Here is a 15348-nt window from a genome sequence, read left to right as displayed (position 1 = left end):
CGAAGAGTGATTCGTAGTGATTCGACCAACATGCAGTGGGTTGTGAATACATAATGAATTTATTAAGGCAAACGACGAAACACTAAAACAAACACTTGGAAGGATACAAAATAACAAAAACGAATGTAGACTGACCTAAACCATGAGAACTTACATAAAACACGAAGCACGTAGGAACAGGTACAGACTATAACAAACGAACGAACAAACGCTACAGTCCCGTGTGGTGCGCATACACAGACATGGACGACAATCACCCACAAACAAACAGTGAGAACAACCTACCTTAATATGACTCTCAATCAGAGGAAACGTCAAACACCTGCCTCTAATTGAGAGCCATACCAGGCAACCCAAAACCAACATAGAAACAGAAAACATAGACTGCCCACCCAAAACTCACGCCCTGACCAATAAACACATACCAAACAACAGAAAACAGGTCAGGAACGTGACAGAACCCCCCCCCTCAAGGTGCGAACTCCGGGCGCACCCCTACAACTCAAGGGGAGGGTCTGGGTGGGCATCTGTCCGCGGTGGCGGCTCCGGCGGTGGACGAGGACACCACTCCACCACTGTCTTTGTCCCCCTCCTTAGCGTCCTTTGAGTGGCGACCCTCGCCCCCGACCATGGTCCAGGAACCTTCACTAAGGCCCCTCCTTCATAGAGGAGACAGCTCAGGACAGAGAGGTAGGTCAGGACAGAGAGGTAGCTCAGGACAGAGAGGTAGCTCAGGACAGAGAGGTAGCTCCGGACAGAGAGGTAGCTTAGGACAGAGGGACAACTCTGTACTAATGGCAGCTCCGGACTGAGTGGCAGCTCCGGACTGAGTGGCAGCTCCGGACTGAGTGGCAGCTCATGACTGGAGGGCAGCTCATGACTGGAGGGCAGCTCATGACTGGAGGGCAGCTCATGACTGGAGGGCAGCTCATGACTGGAGGGCAGCTCATGACTGTAGGGCAGCTCATGACTGTAGGGCAGCTCATGACTGTAGGGCAGCTCTGGCAGCTCCTGACTGGCTGGCGGTTCTGGCTGCTTCTGACTGGCTGGCGGCTCTGGCAGCTCCTGACTGGCTGGTGGCTCTGGCAGCTCCTGACTGGCTGGCGGCTCTGGCAGCTCCTGACTGGCTGGCGGCTCTGGCAGCTCCTGACTGGCTGGCGGCTCTGGCGGCTCCTGACTGGCTGACGGCTCTAGCGGCTCCTGACTGACGGACGGCTCTAGCGGCTCCTGACAGACGGGCGGCTCTAATGCCTCGGGACAGACGGGCGGCTCTAATGCCTCGTGGCAGACGGATGACTCAGATGGCGCTGGGCAGACAGATGGCTCAGATGGCGCTGGGCAGACGGATGGCTCAGATGGCGCTGGGCAGACGGATGGCTCAGATGGCGCTGGGCAGACGGATGGCTCAGATGGCGCTGGGCAGACGGATGGCTCAGACGGCGCTGGGCAGACGGATGGCTCAGACGGCGCTGGGCAGACGGATGGCTCAGACGGCGCTGGGCAGACGGATGGCTCAGACGGCGCTGGGCAGGCAGGCAGTGCAGGCGGCGTTGAGCAGACGGCCGACTCTGACCTGCTGAGGCGCACAGTAGGCCTGGTGCGTGGTGCAGGCACTGGTGGTACTGAGCTGGGGCGGGAAGGTGGCGCCGGATATACCGGACCGTGTAGGCGTACTGGCTCCCTTGAGCACTGAACCTGCCCAACCTTACCTGGTTGTATGCTCCCCGTCGCCTGACCAGTGCGGGGAGGTGGAATAACCCGCACCGGGCTATGTAGGCGAACCGGGGACACCATGCGTAAGGCTGGTGCCATGTAAGCCGGCCCAAGGAGACGTACTGGTGGCCAGATATGTAGGGCCGGCTTCATGACATTTGGCTCAATGCCCAATCTAGCCCTACCAGTGCGGGGAGGTGGAATAACCCGCACCGGGCTATGAACACGTACAGGAGACACCGTGCGCTCTACTGCGTAACACGGTGTCTGCCCGTACTCCCGCTCTCCACGGTTAGCCTGGGAAGTGGGCGCAGGTCTCCTACCTGCCCTCGCCACACTACCCTTTAGCCCCCCCCCCAAGAAATTTTTGGGTTGTACTTGCGGGCTTCCAGCCTTGCTTCCGTGCTGCCTCCTCATATCGTCGCCTCTCCGCTTTAGATGCCTCCAGCTCCGCCTTGGGACGGCGACACTCCTCTGGCTCTGCCCAGGGTCCTTCTCCGTCCAGAATCTCTTCCCATGTCCAATCCTCCTTGACCCACTGCTGCTGTCGTTGCTGTCCGTTAACCCGCTGCTTGATCTGGGTTTGGTGGGTGATTCTGTAACGGCATTCCTCCTCCTCTTCATACGAAGAGGAGGAGTAGTGATTCGACCAACATGCAGCGGGTTGTGAATACATAATGAATTTATTAAGGCAAACGACGAAACACTAAAACAAACACTTGGAAGGATACAAAATAACAAAAACGAATGTAGACTGACCTAAACCATGAGAACTTACATAAAACACGAAGCACGTAGGAACAGGTACAGACTATAACAAACGAACGAACAAACGCTACAGTCCCGTGTGGTGCGCATACACAGACACGGACGACAATCACCCACAAACAAACAGTGAGAACAACCTACCTTAATATGACTCTCAATCAGAGGAAACGTCAAACACCTGCCTCTAATTGAGAGCCATACCAGGCAACCCAAAACCAACATAGAAACAGAAAACATAGACTGCCCACCCAAAACTCACGCCCTGACCAATAAACACATACCAAACAACAGAAAACAGGTCAGGAACGTGACATCATGCTATTAGAGCAATAGCAATATGCAGGTCATAATATCATTTTAAGGGCAAGGAGTTCAGTTTGGCAAGGGAATTAGCTACGGATAAACCAAGGCCATACAATTAAACCAACAATTCAACTTACTTTACCTCATGGTTCTAGGATGCAGACCTCTGTTTTAAGCATAATGAACTAATGAAACCAGATGAAGCCTTTACTGCAAGGGCTAAAATAACCCACAGACAGAACAACAGTACACTTTCAATACATTTTTCTTATTCATATTTTCTTATTTCAGTCTTCATTGTCAATTAATATTTCAAACTACTGAAGCACAGAAACATCCCATTCATATCCATTGTGTCCTATAATAGTTGTCTCTGAGGCTATTATGAAGTGGCACCGATGTAGCACTTAACAGATCAGACTCAGTAAAAGCAACCATTGATGCAAAATGCACATACCAAAAACATACAAGAAAGACGTGTAAATGTTTTCAAATCATTATAAAATATTTTCAAATCACCAAACCCATTAGTCATCAATGTCAAATACTGTGTATACATACACAGGCCTACATACATTCAATATTCTGTACATACGGTACATGCATACATGTGTGCACACACACACACACACACACACACACACACACACACACACACACACACACACACACACACACACACACACACACACACACACACACACACACACACACACGCACGCACGCACGCACGCACACACATTCTCACAGACACACACACACATATACATAAATACACACACATTCTCACAGACACACACACACATACATAAATACACACACACACACACACACATATTAAATAGAGTGATGAACTAACACATGATGTGATAAGAGTAGTAATGTATTCCACAGTAGGTAAGAAACCCCTTTGAGACAACAGTCCAAGGACCAGCTCACATCATGTAATTGAAAGGGAACCATTCAAAGTTAATTTAATGCCCCAGTTTTAAATTGACGCAGCACTGTAATGCCTGGGCTACACACTGCCTCCTTAGAGAGCACATCAACATTCAATTAAACACACATGGTAGGCTACTGACCCTACACCGGCCTTCCCAGCTTCATGAAGCTAATTGCTGTGCATGATAAACAAAGCACAAAATAATTGACAAAATATATATTACAACATACTCTTTAAATTAGCAATAGCCTGGTATGGAATAAAACAGATCCCCTTCTGCATGTTGCCTTGCTGAGATCTAAAACCACATCATTTCCATAGACTCAATAACTAAAATCAAGCATTGCATTTGCATTGTGCTCACACATATTTTTCAAAATATGATCACTATTGTGGTCAAGTGTATTATAAACTCACATTGCAGGTCTAGATTGCGCTGTCAATAATGACAATATTTCTGCACTGTCTAATCAAAAGCAATACGTTTAACCCTCAGGAAAACAATACATTTATAAAACGTAAACGTATGTAACAGTATTAGGTACTAAATAGGACACCATTTGTTCTAATAATAAAACATATTGTTATTGTTTTGCTCATCATTCGCGGTCGTTTAATGACAGAAAATGAGTTTCCAATTCCCAAGTTCGTCTCGCAACATGCAACTCTATTGATCTGGGATTGGATGGGGGATCTATTTAAACAAGAGAGCCACCGTGAAAGAGCGCCGAGCACAGGCTGTGAAGCATGCGGTTTCGGTATGTCAAAATGCACTTCTAAATCTCTGAACTTACTGGCACCATATGCGTCAGGGAGTCGATATCTTTATGCCGGATCCAGTTCGGAAATGTTTTTCTCTCTCGCAAAACCACAAGTCCACGTGCAGATAGTCCTGAAAATCAAACAGTAGGAAATATATGAAATGTTACAATAGGTGAGATTTCAAACCATACATCTGAATCAAAATGCCAAATACGCACCAAAATGGTTAATAAAACATTTACATATACTTTCATCATCGTATTAAAAGGGAAACAAATAGTCCAACATTCTGGATAATATAAGCCTAATCAATATAACCTTTGATTTCAATAACAGCTTTGTGTAGAAGACAATCAATGCGCAACACACAGCGCAAGAGGTCAAATTCAAATATTATCTGTAGTCTATGCCTATGTATAAAAACGTAGGTACGTTTAAATGATAAAAATCGATTACATCTACCATGTTATTCATATTATATTGTAATGTTCCTTTCATCCATTTTATTGCCGTGTGGAGCGACTGTGGCCTACTTTCTTTTAGAGTATTTAGAGTGCGTAAAAAATAAACAAAGATGGGCAGAAACGGAGAGAAAAGGCACCTGGCAATCGCGGAGTCATGTTTTATTTCCCTGATAAAATACGAGTTGAAACAGCCGTGCAGTGAACCATCAACAGAACTCCTTTGCTCCTCACTAATTTGTTACCGGCAGTGTTAAACTGTCCGTCAGAGGAAAAACTATCTCATATTGAGCAGCCAGACAGTGCCGAGTGTCCCTGTATAGCAATCAGGACAATGTGCTGAATTGGCAGTCTAATTATAAATGTGACTTCCATTGGGCTCCGGTGCCACCTTACCTTATGAGGGAACTTGCACTCTCAACTAACAGCAACTGTTCAAAACAAAATACCATTACGAGACCAACTTCACCCGAACTGAGGAACGACCCGGAGGATTGTTCTTCACCCCATGCAGCCTCTCACTTAAGACATGATTGTATTATTAGACATCGGGTTATTCTGACGGACTGGACATTATTTGGAAGGCAAATAGGAGAAAAGTTAAGCTGTCTTCAATGAAGGTTTCAGATTCCGCCTACTGGGTGGGCACAGCAATCCTATTGTATTTATTTCAAAGGTTACGAAAAAAGGAGCATAGGAATATTCCCCGGTAGCAATAGGTCTAGGCTACATTAGGCTATAGAGTCCATATTTGCAGTGACAGAGAAAACCTCTGTATTCCTCCTCTCATACTTTAAAAACTAGGCTATCCATTGTCTGCTTTCTCTGTTTTATATTAAATTGTTATCACTGCTTGTGCATAAGTTAGAAAAAAAGCTTTATCTGAGACTGCGAGTGTCTCATTTTGGGAAACACCTTGTAAATGATGATCTTCACACAACAGACAAGTTCACACGAACTGCGTTGCATTTGTCCTCCCACTACCTTAGTATACAATCGTGTTTTTGGGAAAATCTCAAGCACCTTCAAAAGCCAAGTGTGATATTAAAATAGCTAAATATCTGATTATAGCCTATTATGCGGTAAAAGTTATTGTTTAAAAAAAATCTAAATTAACAATGATGGAAACTATATCCAATCTATAACACTTAGAAACAAATCAAATGTAATTATTTGGAATATTTAGCATACAATTAAATCTGTGCTTCCAATTATCTGCACTGTATCTATAGCCAGATTCACACCTGTCCATGATAGGTAAAGACAATAGTGCAAAAGAAACAAAATAATTACACCAGATGACTTACGTTAGTCCCTAAAACCGTCCGAGAGCAGCGCTTTGTGGGCTTGTAGGGAAACCTTGTCCAGGTATATCGTCTCTAAATGGGACAGCCTTTCGAGGAGTAGTTGGATTTAATTTATGGCTTATGCATTCTTTTAAGGTCAATTTGCCTGACCTCCATCTAAAGTTAAGGCAGAGTGAATTCCCAACCTCCTACAACATAGGAAACAATTACGAATATACATGTTTTACACTGAATTATAATTCCGGTCGAACGATGAATGTAGATTACTTAAGAGTTTGGAAGAAAGACAACTAAATAAACTATATGCTCAAGTTCGAAGAAACTTGTAAATCTCGCATCCAGAAATATCAGGGAGAAAGGAAGGGTATGGAAGGGGACCTAGAGCAATGCGCACGTCATTGTCAATGAATAGTACCGCTCTGTGGACAAAAGTGAAATTGCCTTCCAGTCCCACAGGAGAAAGTTATTAAGCATCCGGATACCAACACCATAGCAAAACACATATAAATTGATGATCATTTTTAAGAGTTGAATTTCGCGACAAGACTTTGCGGATGCGTAACCAACAATTAAATAAAAATGGTTGCGCGTAATTCATACAGCCTACTACCTAGCTGTATGTTGCTTAAATCAGTAACCTAACTGCTAATCCAAGTGAAATATAGAGCTGTTGATATCAATATCTCGAGACGCACGATTGAATGTAACTTATAAGTTACACAAGTATCCTGTGTCGGTAAATAAAACAGGGCATCAGTGTTACAGTAGCTATCCAAACCTTTCCAGAGAACGCTTGCGCTTGTCTTTTTCACGCACTCTGCTTTCGTATTGCGTTTACCACGGCTCTCGCGATTGAGAAACAATAAATAAGAATGTTATCATATTCCCCTTACAAAAAACGCCCTACAAACAAATAATTTCACCCCATGAAAACCTGAACAAAGAAGCGTGAGAGAGAGAAAACAGTTGTAACACCCCTATTGACATCGAAAGAGGCGAACTCTGTTACGTACCAACAAAAACAGGCTAAATAACGCAGTTTACATGAAAAGACGATACAACATGTTAAAACTAAGCACGTTTTTACCTTGAGATCAGCCGAGAAAAGAGAGATGCAGGTCCTGACGGTATCGTATCCCGAGTCGTGTGTTTCACGCTATATTATGTTAAAACATAACGATTACTATCTGTAGAAAAAAGGAAAGAGAACTAAAGTCTGCTGTGGTTCCCACTGGCTATATGAGGGAATCCCGTTCTTTCTATGAAGTTTAATTGTCAAAACTGCAAGGAGCTTTTGTTGTTATCTATCCTCTTTATCTCCCTCTCTCTCCGAGACAAGAGAAGACGACGCAGAGCTGTCAATCTTGGCAATCAATGTGAGCGGCCATGTCGCAAGTATTCAAAGCATTTCCCGTCGTGCAACATCAGAAAGTGAGTGGCCAGGGCATTGATCTGAGGAAGGTAAAGAGGCAGGACTCCCCCTCCCAGCCCAGACAAGACAAGAGATGCGAAAGAGAGAGAGAGAGAGAGCGAGAGAGAGCGAGAGAGAGAGTTTAGTGAGTGATTAGATAGAAGGAGATTTTGCTCTTGATTTGATTAAATACAACAATTATCCGATTATTACACAGCAGCACAATTGAAAGTCGAGACAACATAATTTGCACTTGAACAAACTCCAATACGAGTTATTGTCCTATTTACCTGTAAAGTGGACTATTTAAGGCATTATTTTTTGTCTTTTGCCTTACTCTAAATTAATGGAACAATTTTATCAACAGCACATGCCAGAAACGCTCTTCAGAGTTGAAGACAGAAAACTACTCGGTCAGGGGTTAGTTATACTGTACCTATAATATAACACTGCTGGCCTTTATAACAGATCAACTGAAGCTTTGATATGAAGTGACGTGTAAAGAACTCGAGTGTCAACCATACCATTTTATGACAAACGATATTTGGCATAGGCGATAACAGTCATAGATCGATTGTCTATGTTGGGTAGGAATTTAATGTAGTAGGAATACGTTGATACACTGTAGCCTATAGCCTACATTGTTAATTTCAGCATTATATAGACGAAGTATAAGTTAATACAGGAAAGCGAAAGGCAATTAATAAAGTATTTAATAAAAATGTGTCATCATTTCAAATATAAGATGATAATCTCTCTCAAATAGGGAGCCCGCCTGTTTCTATTCGTCTGATCTGTATAAAATAATATCAATATCAGCCAGGTTTATGGTGTTAGTTATAACTCAATTATTGAGAACTCAATATATCACTTTTATAAAAGAAGCAAATCATTTTACTGCAAGTCATTGATTATCTCATGGTTTCCTATTCATAGGAAATCATCCTATGATGCATACACATAACGTTAGAGATCGATGTGCTATTGTCTTTTCAATACACACAATAGTTTATAGACTTTGACGTTTTGTTTTGGTTGACATAGCCTACAATGTTAATGCAAACAAAAAAACATGTTATTGATGATTGAAACAACCAGTGATAGGTCAACCTGTCTCAGAAAAGTATTTTAAAAAATATATTGGTAGCCCACCAGAACACTTACTTATTAATTTACATATAATAGGCTACATTGTAAATGTAAATGAAGTGAAATTTTTTATATCAAAATAATATTTGGGTCGCTAGGCCTACCAAGCAAATGTTTTCCACCCCCTTGAACATTCAATATAAAATATTTCAAAGGCTTAAATAGAATTCCTGTTTTTTATTATAGGCTACAATTCCAATGAAATTAGAGGAATAAAATCACTTCTCAAGAGTAGCCTGCTATGTATCCTCAAAATCGTAAAAGACAAGAAAAAAATCTATAGAATCAAAGGTATAGACCAAACTCTAGCGGACATAATTAACGACAAATAGAACAAAAACATTTCAACAGAAGGCTATATATCTTGATATTAGATGGACAACTCTTCTGAGGAATAATAGTTCAACACCTTTGTCAGCTGTAAAGGTAGGTAGGCTACAGTGAAGAAAAGTAACGGTCCACCGCGGGGCGATATATAGGCTACAGGTAAGAGGTAAGCACAGGTTGCAGCGCACTGAGAGACACTTGAGTTACGCGCTGTCTTCATCTACACTCAACAGAATCAACAATCACTATCCCGCACCATCATCACTTAAAATTAAACCCAACAACAATATGGCATAAGGAAAAATGCGATAGCTAATTGAAAATGCAAAGGAAAAAGTTTGTAATATACAGCATAGGTGGACAAAACAAATTACGACCAAACCTTTAACACTCGCTTTCAAGAACAGCAGGACAATGGTTTCATTCATTCAATAGGTAAATAAGACAATGTTGTACTTACAATGACAGGGACAGAAGCAGTAGGAAATACTGTTTGTTAACTGAAGAGTCACAGAGGGCTAAAAAGAGGAGGGGAGGAGAAGAAGTGGGAGAGAGAGAGAGAGAGAGAGAGAGAGAGAGAGAGAGAGAGAGAGAGAGAGAGAGAGAGAGAGAGAGAGAGAATACAGCCCCTTCACAAATCTTATCGCATCTGCTCTGGCTCTTCTGTCTTTCATTTTCACATTTTCACATTCCTTTTGTTCAAGAGAAAATCATATCCACACGTCACATCTTTTTATTATTCATTTGGAGCATTACGTTCAAGACAGTAAACCTAATGCACTGCAAACTTTTCCTCACAATAATAAGTGCGTTGTCTCCTTTTGTTCTGAAATATAAATGTATAAGTCAAACCAGCGTATCTTCGCTAAGGGGCTAACTAATGCTCACCAACTCCCCAAAAAACCTGGAGCATAATACTCAGGTATTGTTTCATTTGATATATGGAGAACACTTGTTTCATTATTAAGTGGTCCAAGGAGACTTTGTGTGGATCTTCTACTGAATCTTAAATGAGTACGGAGAAACGCATTGCTCTTCAATGACGATGCAGGCAAGCGATTCCTCAAATTTGAAAAACAAGGATTTTGGCACATATTTGATTTTCCTCTGAGGTACAAGATTCAAACGTGTTCTTTCAATTAGTTAGAATTTCAGTGTGGTTAATGTTAAAGACAATTAAAACATCTTATCTTAGCTGTGTAACTATTCGCAAAGTCATATTGTACATAGGCCTACACTAGGGAAATGGCATGTTTTGTTGAAATCAAGAGGCCTATTCTATTTTTGATTAGGAAAAATTGATGTGTGCGATGCATATTGTTGAGAGCAATGTGTTTTAATAATTCATTCATTAACTTACTGACATATATTTAATGTAACATTTTATATTTTCGTGATTCATTTATTTAACAGTAGAAAGGTAAGCTAGAACCATTCAAAGAGCAGTTAAGTGTACTTGTTAGACGTGACTCATACGCCACCTTTCGGTGACTTTGAGAATTTCCTCTTGCACCTCGCTCATGAAACACACTGTAAATAGGATTAATTTGTAACACAGAGGCAAGACATGGTTTGAGGTAGACAAATGAGTTGATGCCGTTTTGAATTAAACTTCAAGCTACTAAAACAACGCAAATCAATAGACTAAATAAATAATAAATAGTAAGATATCTTACTGTAATATGATGAAAACTTACACCATGACCTCATCTGGTCTCATTGAATGCGGTTTAACATGTTTTTTGGTTCACTGTGCTAATTAGTGTTCTAAATGTGGCCAGATATGGCTATGCAGATAACTATAATAATAAGATGCAACTAATTTGACAATTTACAACTCTTGAATATGTAAATTAATTTATAATTGATTAACTGTCGATTACATTGATACATCATTTTTTCTGTGTGTGGTCAACTGAAGGAAGTGCAGATTATTGGCTCTTGGTCCTCCGGTGCTCATAACCATGCAACTGCCTGCATAAAGAGAGAGATTGTGTCAGTCCAACTGGTTGGGGTAAGGCAGCAGCATACATCACATTTGCATATCCTGAGCTACTTTGATGCATCTTGAAATGCAAGTCTAGCCTATTAATATTTGAAAAGGAGAGTGCATGAAAATCAACATTTTTGTTACATTAAATTAACACGTGTTCTTCTCCTGTTCTGCATGGTTAATTAGAGAACACTATTCTGCCAGAGGATATGAGGGGGTTGCCGTGTGATTTGTTGGGTTAGCACCAGAGCCATTCAACAACACGTTACATACACGTCAGCTTCATGTCGGAGTTTAGCTTCATGGCAGAGTTTCTATTTAAATCATACATGATTACAGAGGCTCCTGAAAAAGCGTGGAAGCTTCCTCCACTTGATATCATCCAGGAAACAAATGACACTGCAACAGAAGTTGAGAAAAAAAAAATCAATTCAGATCAGTGATAGAATAATTTATTATTAGAAATGTGCACAGACAATGGATACGATTTTCACATACTGTCAGAGTCAAAATGGCATCTCCCTTTGTAGTAAAGCAATATACGAAAAGGAAACCCAGACCATAAGGTCTAAATTGTAACCTTTTGAACAATAAACACTGCCTCACTACCTTCAAAAATATGTGAGCTCAATCAAATGACAAAGCAAAGGATGGTGTGCATTGCAGAGGAGCCATAAAGAACAGAAAATAACAAACTGCAACATATTATGTGGCAGGAAACAAGAAGGGATCAATTAACTGTTGGTGGTTGGAAAACCAATTCATTATGACGTTTTGTGTTGGTGGCAAGACTTTAGAAACATTTTAATTATAGATAATAGCTTCATGGGAGGGACATGTGTGCAACATATTTGACTATAATGCTCTGCACTGAACATAGGCCCTTTTCAAGTTGAGGTCTTGATCCTTTGGGAGCTGTCAACAAGATAGCCATTCCTTTACTGAGATAAAACCCTAACAGGTTGAAGTTGACAATGGTAAACATGACTGAGGACATTCATTTTAAAGTGTGCCAAAGTATTCCCTGTAATTCTTGGTCAAAGTTAATTGCAAGTTTAAGGTATGTAGTATTTGACATCCTGGCTACTGACTGCACTCAACTGTGTTAGTCTTCAGATAATTGTCAAATGATTGTCAAATAAATTATTCTACAAAATACACAATCATTTAAAAAACATTGTTACAACTTGTCAGCAGAATGTTTGTAAAAAATATATTTTAAAAAATGTACTCACCTGGAATGTGTAAATAGGAGTTATTTTCTCATAATGATTTATTTAGGTAAGCATTTTTCTGCATAAGTTGAGTGTTCACAAGCCTTCCTTTATATACAGTGCTAACAGGCCCAGTTACTTTCCATGGGTCAAATGTATTCTCAAGGTTGATAATTAAGCAATAAGGCCCGAGGAGGTGTGGTATATTGGCCATATACCACAAACCCCCGATGTGCCTTATTGCTATTACAAACTGGTTTCCAACACGAATAGAAAGGTAAACAAGTATTTTTGCGTCATATCCATGGTATATTGTCTGACACTGTATACACACGGCTGAAGTGCTGTTTCAGCCAATCAGAATCCAGGACCAAAACTACCCGGGTTTATAATGTTCAATAATGTTTCATAATCATGTTGTAGGCCTACATACAGTTAGCTCTTAAGGTAATATCATACCTTAGCTATACAGCAAAAATAAGACAAATTGATACATGTATCAATGTTATTTGACTTGGCACATACTAAATAGGGTACTGCTAATTTATTTGACTCCAGATGCCAAAAGAGAAAGGTCAGAAAGGTCAAATTAATTCCCATATTTCCAGAGCAGTATGATGACCAGTCTGTAAACTGGCATTATTGATGGAGGTTGGGTGGGTGGGTGCTCTATCGCTTCCACAAACTGACACACTCAATGAACGCTCCACAATCTGGACATGAACCAGGCATAAAGGCCCGACATCCACCACACTTCATTATTAATGAATGCCAAGTTATGTAATTAACTCAAACAAAATTAGCATACATGCAAATCCTCCTTCTCCCAATTGGACCTGTAAAGTGGGACACTCTGTTCTCATTAGCTGAACCAAATCTCTTACTTGTAACTCCAAATTTCCTCAAAGTTTAGTCAGGATCTAATATTTCCTTTTAGGTTAACAGGGAACGACTAATTAATAATTTTTAAATAAGGGAATCTACATGCTTTGTCTAATTACATAATGATAAGGATGTCATATTTCTGTATTGCACTCCTTAATTACCAATTCATTACTATCTGCACAAACTCCACTAATGCGCATTGCTAGCTCAGGGGTGGGGCTTGAAGAGGGTTGAAAAATGTGTGAGATTCTTACCATGTTAGCAGTGTGTCTTCCGTCAGTGATCAGCAGAGTGAAAATGTAGCTTGTTGCCCCTCACATAAAAAGGTCCACTAAAAGTCAAAGGCTTACAATACCTGAACAAACACATACACACTCCATGACTGAACAATTAACTGCTGCAGATCAAATGGTGGAATGAGATCTCAACTATGGCATGATATGAAAAGTTGGAAAACAGAGCCCTTTACACACAAGCAGTAACCAATACCTTAACCCATTCAATTATTAAAACATTGGGAAATGTTCAGTCTTTATGGTGAGGGTGTGTTCTCATCATCATCATCATCATCTTCATAATGCTTGCTTTGTAGCGGATTAAAAAGGCCTGAAGATGGCACACATCTGCACAACACATACTCTATACAACCCAAAGTGAGAGAGTGAAGGTGAGCCTTATTAAAACTACTCATCCAATGTTCATTTGTTCCAATAACCAACACTGCAATACATTTCAGCACGGTGCAGGTTTTTTCTTTGGTGCTTGCAGACAGAGTTGTGCCTTAATTTGAAGTGAAATGTGTTGCTAAGAGGCAGACAAAGTTTGAGCTGCTGCTGGATCAAAGAGGAAGCCCAAGGGCATCTGCTTCATTCATGTACACAAAAAGCCCAATTCATTGTAGGTATTGTAAATGCAAACCGTTTAAGGAACATGAGAGCAATTCATTGTTTTCTTTAACACAGCATTTTTTTTAACATTCATACTCAATCATTTATAGGGTAGAACAACTGTGTTTACATAAACCTGTTATCATATACAGTATTTACAGCGCCTTCAGAAGTATTCGTGCCCCATGACTTATTCCACATTTTGTTTTGTTACAGCCTGAATTCAAAATGGATTAACATTTAAAAACATCTCACCCATCTACACACATTACCCCATAATGACAATGTGAAAACAGATTTTTATAAATGTTTGAACATTTATTGAAAATGAAATACAGATATATCTCATTTACATAAGTATTCACACCCCTGAGTCAATACTTTGTAGAAGCACTCTTTCTGGGTAAGTCTCTAAGGTCTTTCCACACATAGATTGTGCAACATTTACCCATTATTCTTTTCAAATTCTTCAAGCTCTGTCAAATTGGTGATTGATCATTGCTAGAAAAACATTTTCAGGTCTTGCCATAGATTTTCAAGTAGATTTCAGTCAAAACTGTAACTCGGCCACTCGAACATTCACTGTCTTCTTGGTAAGAAACTCCAATGTAGATTTGTCCTTGTGTTTTAGGTTATTGTCCTGCTGGAAGGTGAATCCATCTCCCAGTGTCTGGTGGAAAGCAGACTAAATCAGGTTTTCTGCTAGGATTTTGCCTGTGCTTAGCTCCATTCTGTATCTTTGTAGTAACTGGGTGTATTGAAACACCATCCAAAGTGTAATTCATAACTACACCATCCTCAAAGGGATAATTAATGTCATTTTTTCTCTCCCGCATCTACAAATAGGTGCCCTTCTTTGCGAGGCGTTGGAAGACCTCCCTGGACTTTGTGGTTGAATCTGTGTTTGAAATGCACTGCTTGACTGAGGGACCTTACAGATAATTGTATGTGTGGGGTACAGAGATAATCTATTCATTCAAAAATCATGTTAAACACTGTTATGGCACACAGAGTGAGTCCATGCAACTTATTATGTGACTTGTTAAGCACATTTTTACTCCTGAAATCATTTAGGCTTGCCATAACAAAGTGGTTGAATACTTATTGACTCAAGACATTTCAGCTTTTCATTTTTTATTAATTTGTAAAAATGTCTAAAAACATAATTCCACTTTTACATTATAGGCCAGTGACAACAAATCTCAATGTAATCCATTTTAAATTC

The 15348-nt window shown here is 40.6% G+C and overlaps 1 protein-coding gene across 1 annotated transcript in view; it reads right to left on the bottom strand.

The window, feature by feature from the left end:
• Nucleotides 1-7612, bottom strand: part of LOC120049221 (transcription factor SOX-6-like) — a 202846-nt gene extending 195234 nt beyond the window's left edge. Inside the window, exons 1-2 of the mRNA XM_038995460.1 lie at nt 7345-7612; nt 4522-4619 (exon numbers count right to left, since the gene is read on the bottom strand). The gene's annotated coding sequence lies outside the window, so the exon portion shown is untranslated. The remainder of the gene's footprint in view (nt 1-4521; nt 4620-7344) is intronic.
• Between the last annotated feature and the right edge of the window lie 7736 nt (nt 7613-15348).

The sequence above is a fragment of the Salvelinus namaycush genome, chromosome 1 (genome assembly GCF_016432855.1).
Source record: "Salvelinus namaycush isolate Seneca chromosome 1, SaNama_1.0, whole genome shotgun sequence".
NCBI lineage: Eukaryota > Metazoa > Chordata > Actinopteri > Salmoniformes > Salmonidae > Salvelinus > Salvelinus namaycush.
Note: the sequence above shows the minus strand (reverse complement) of the source record. Positions and strands in the feature narration are given on the sequence as shown.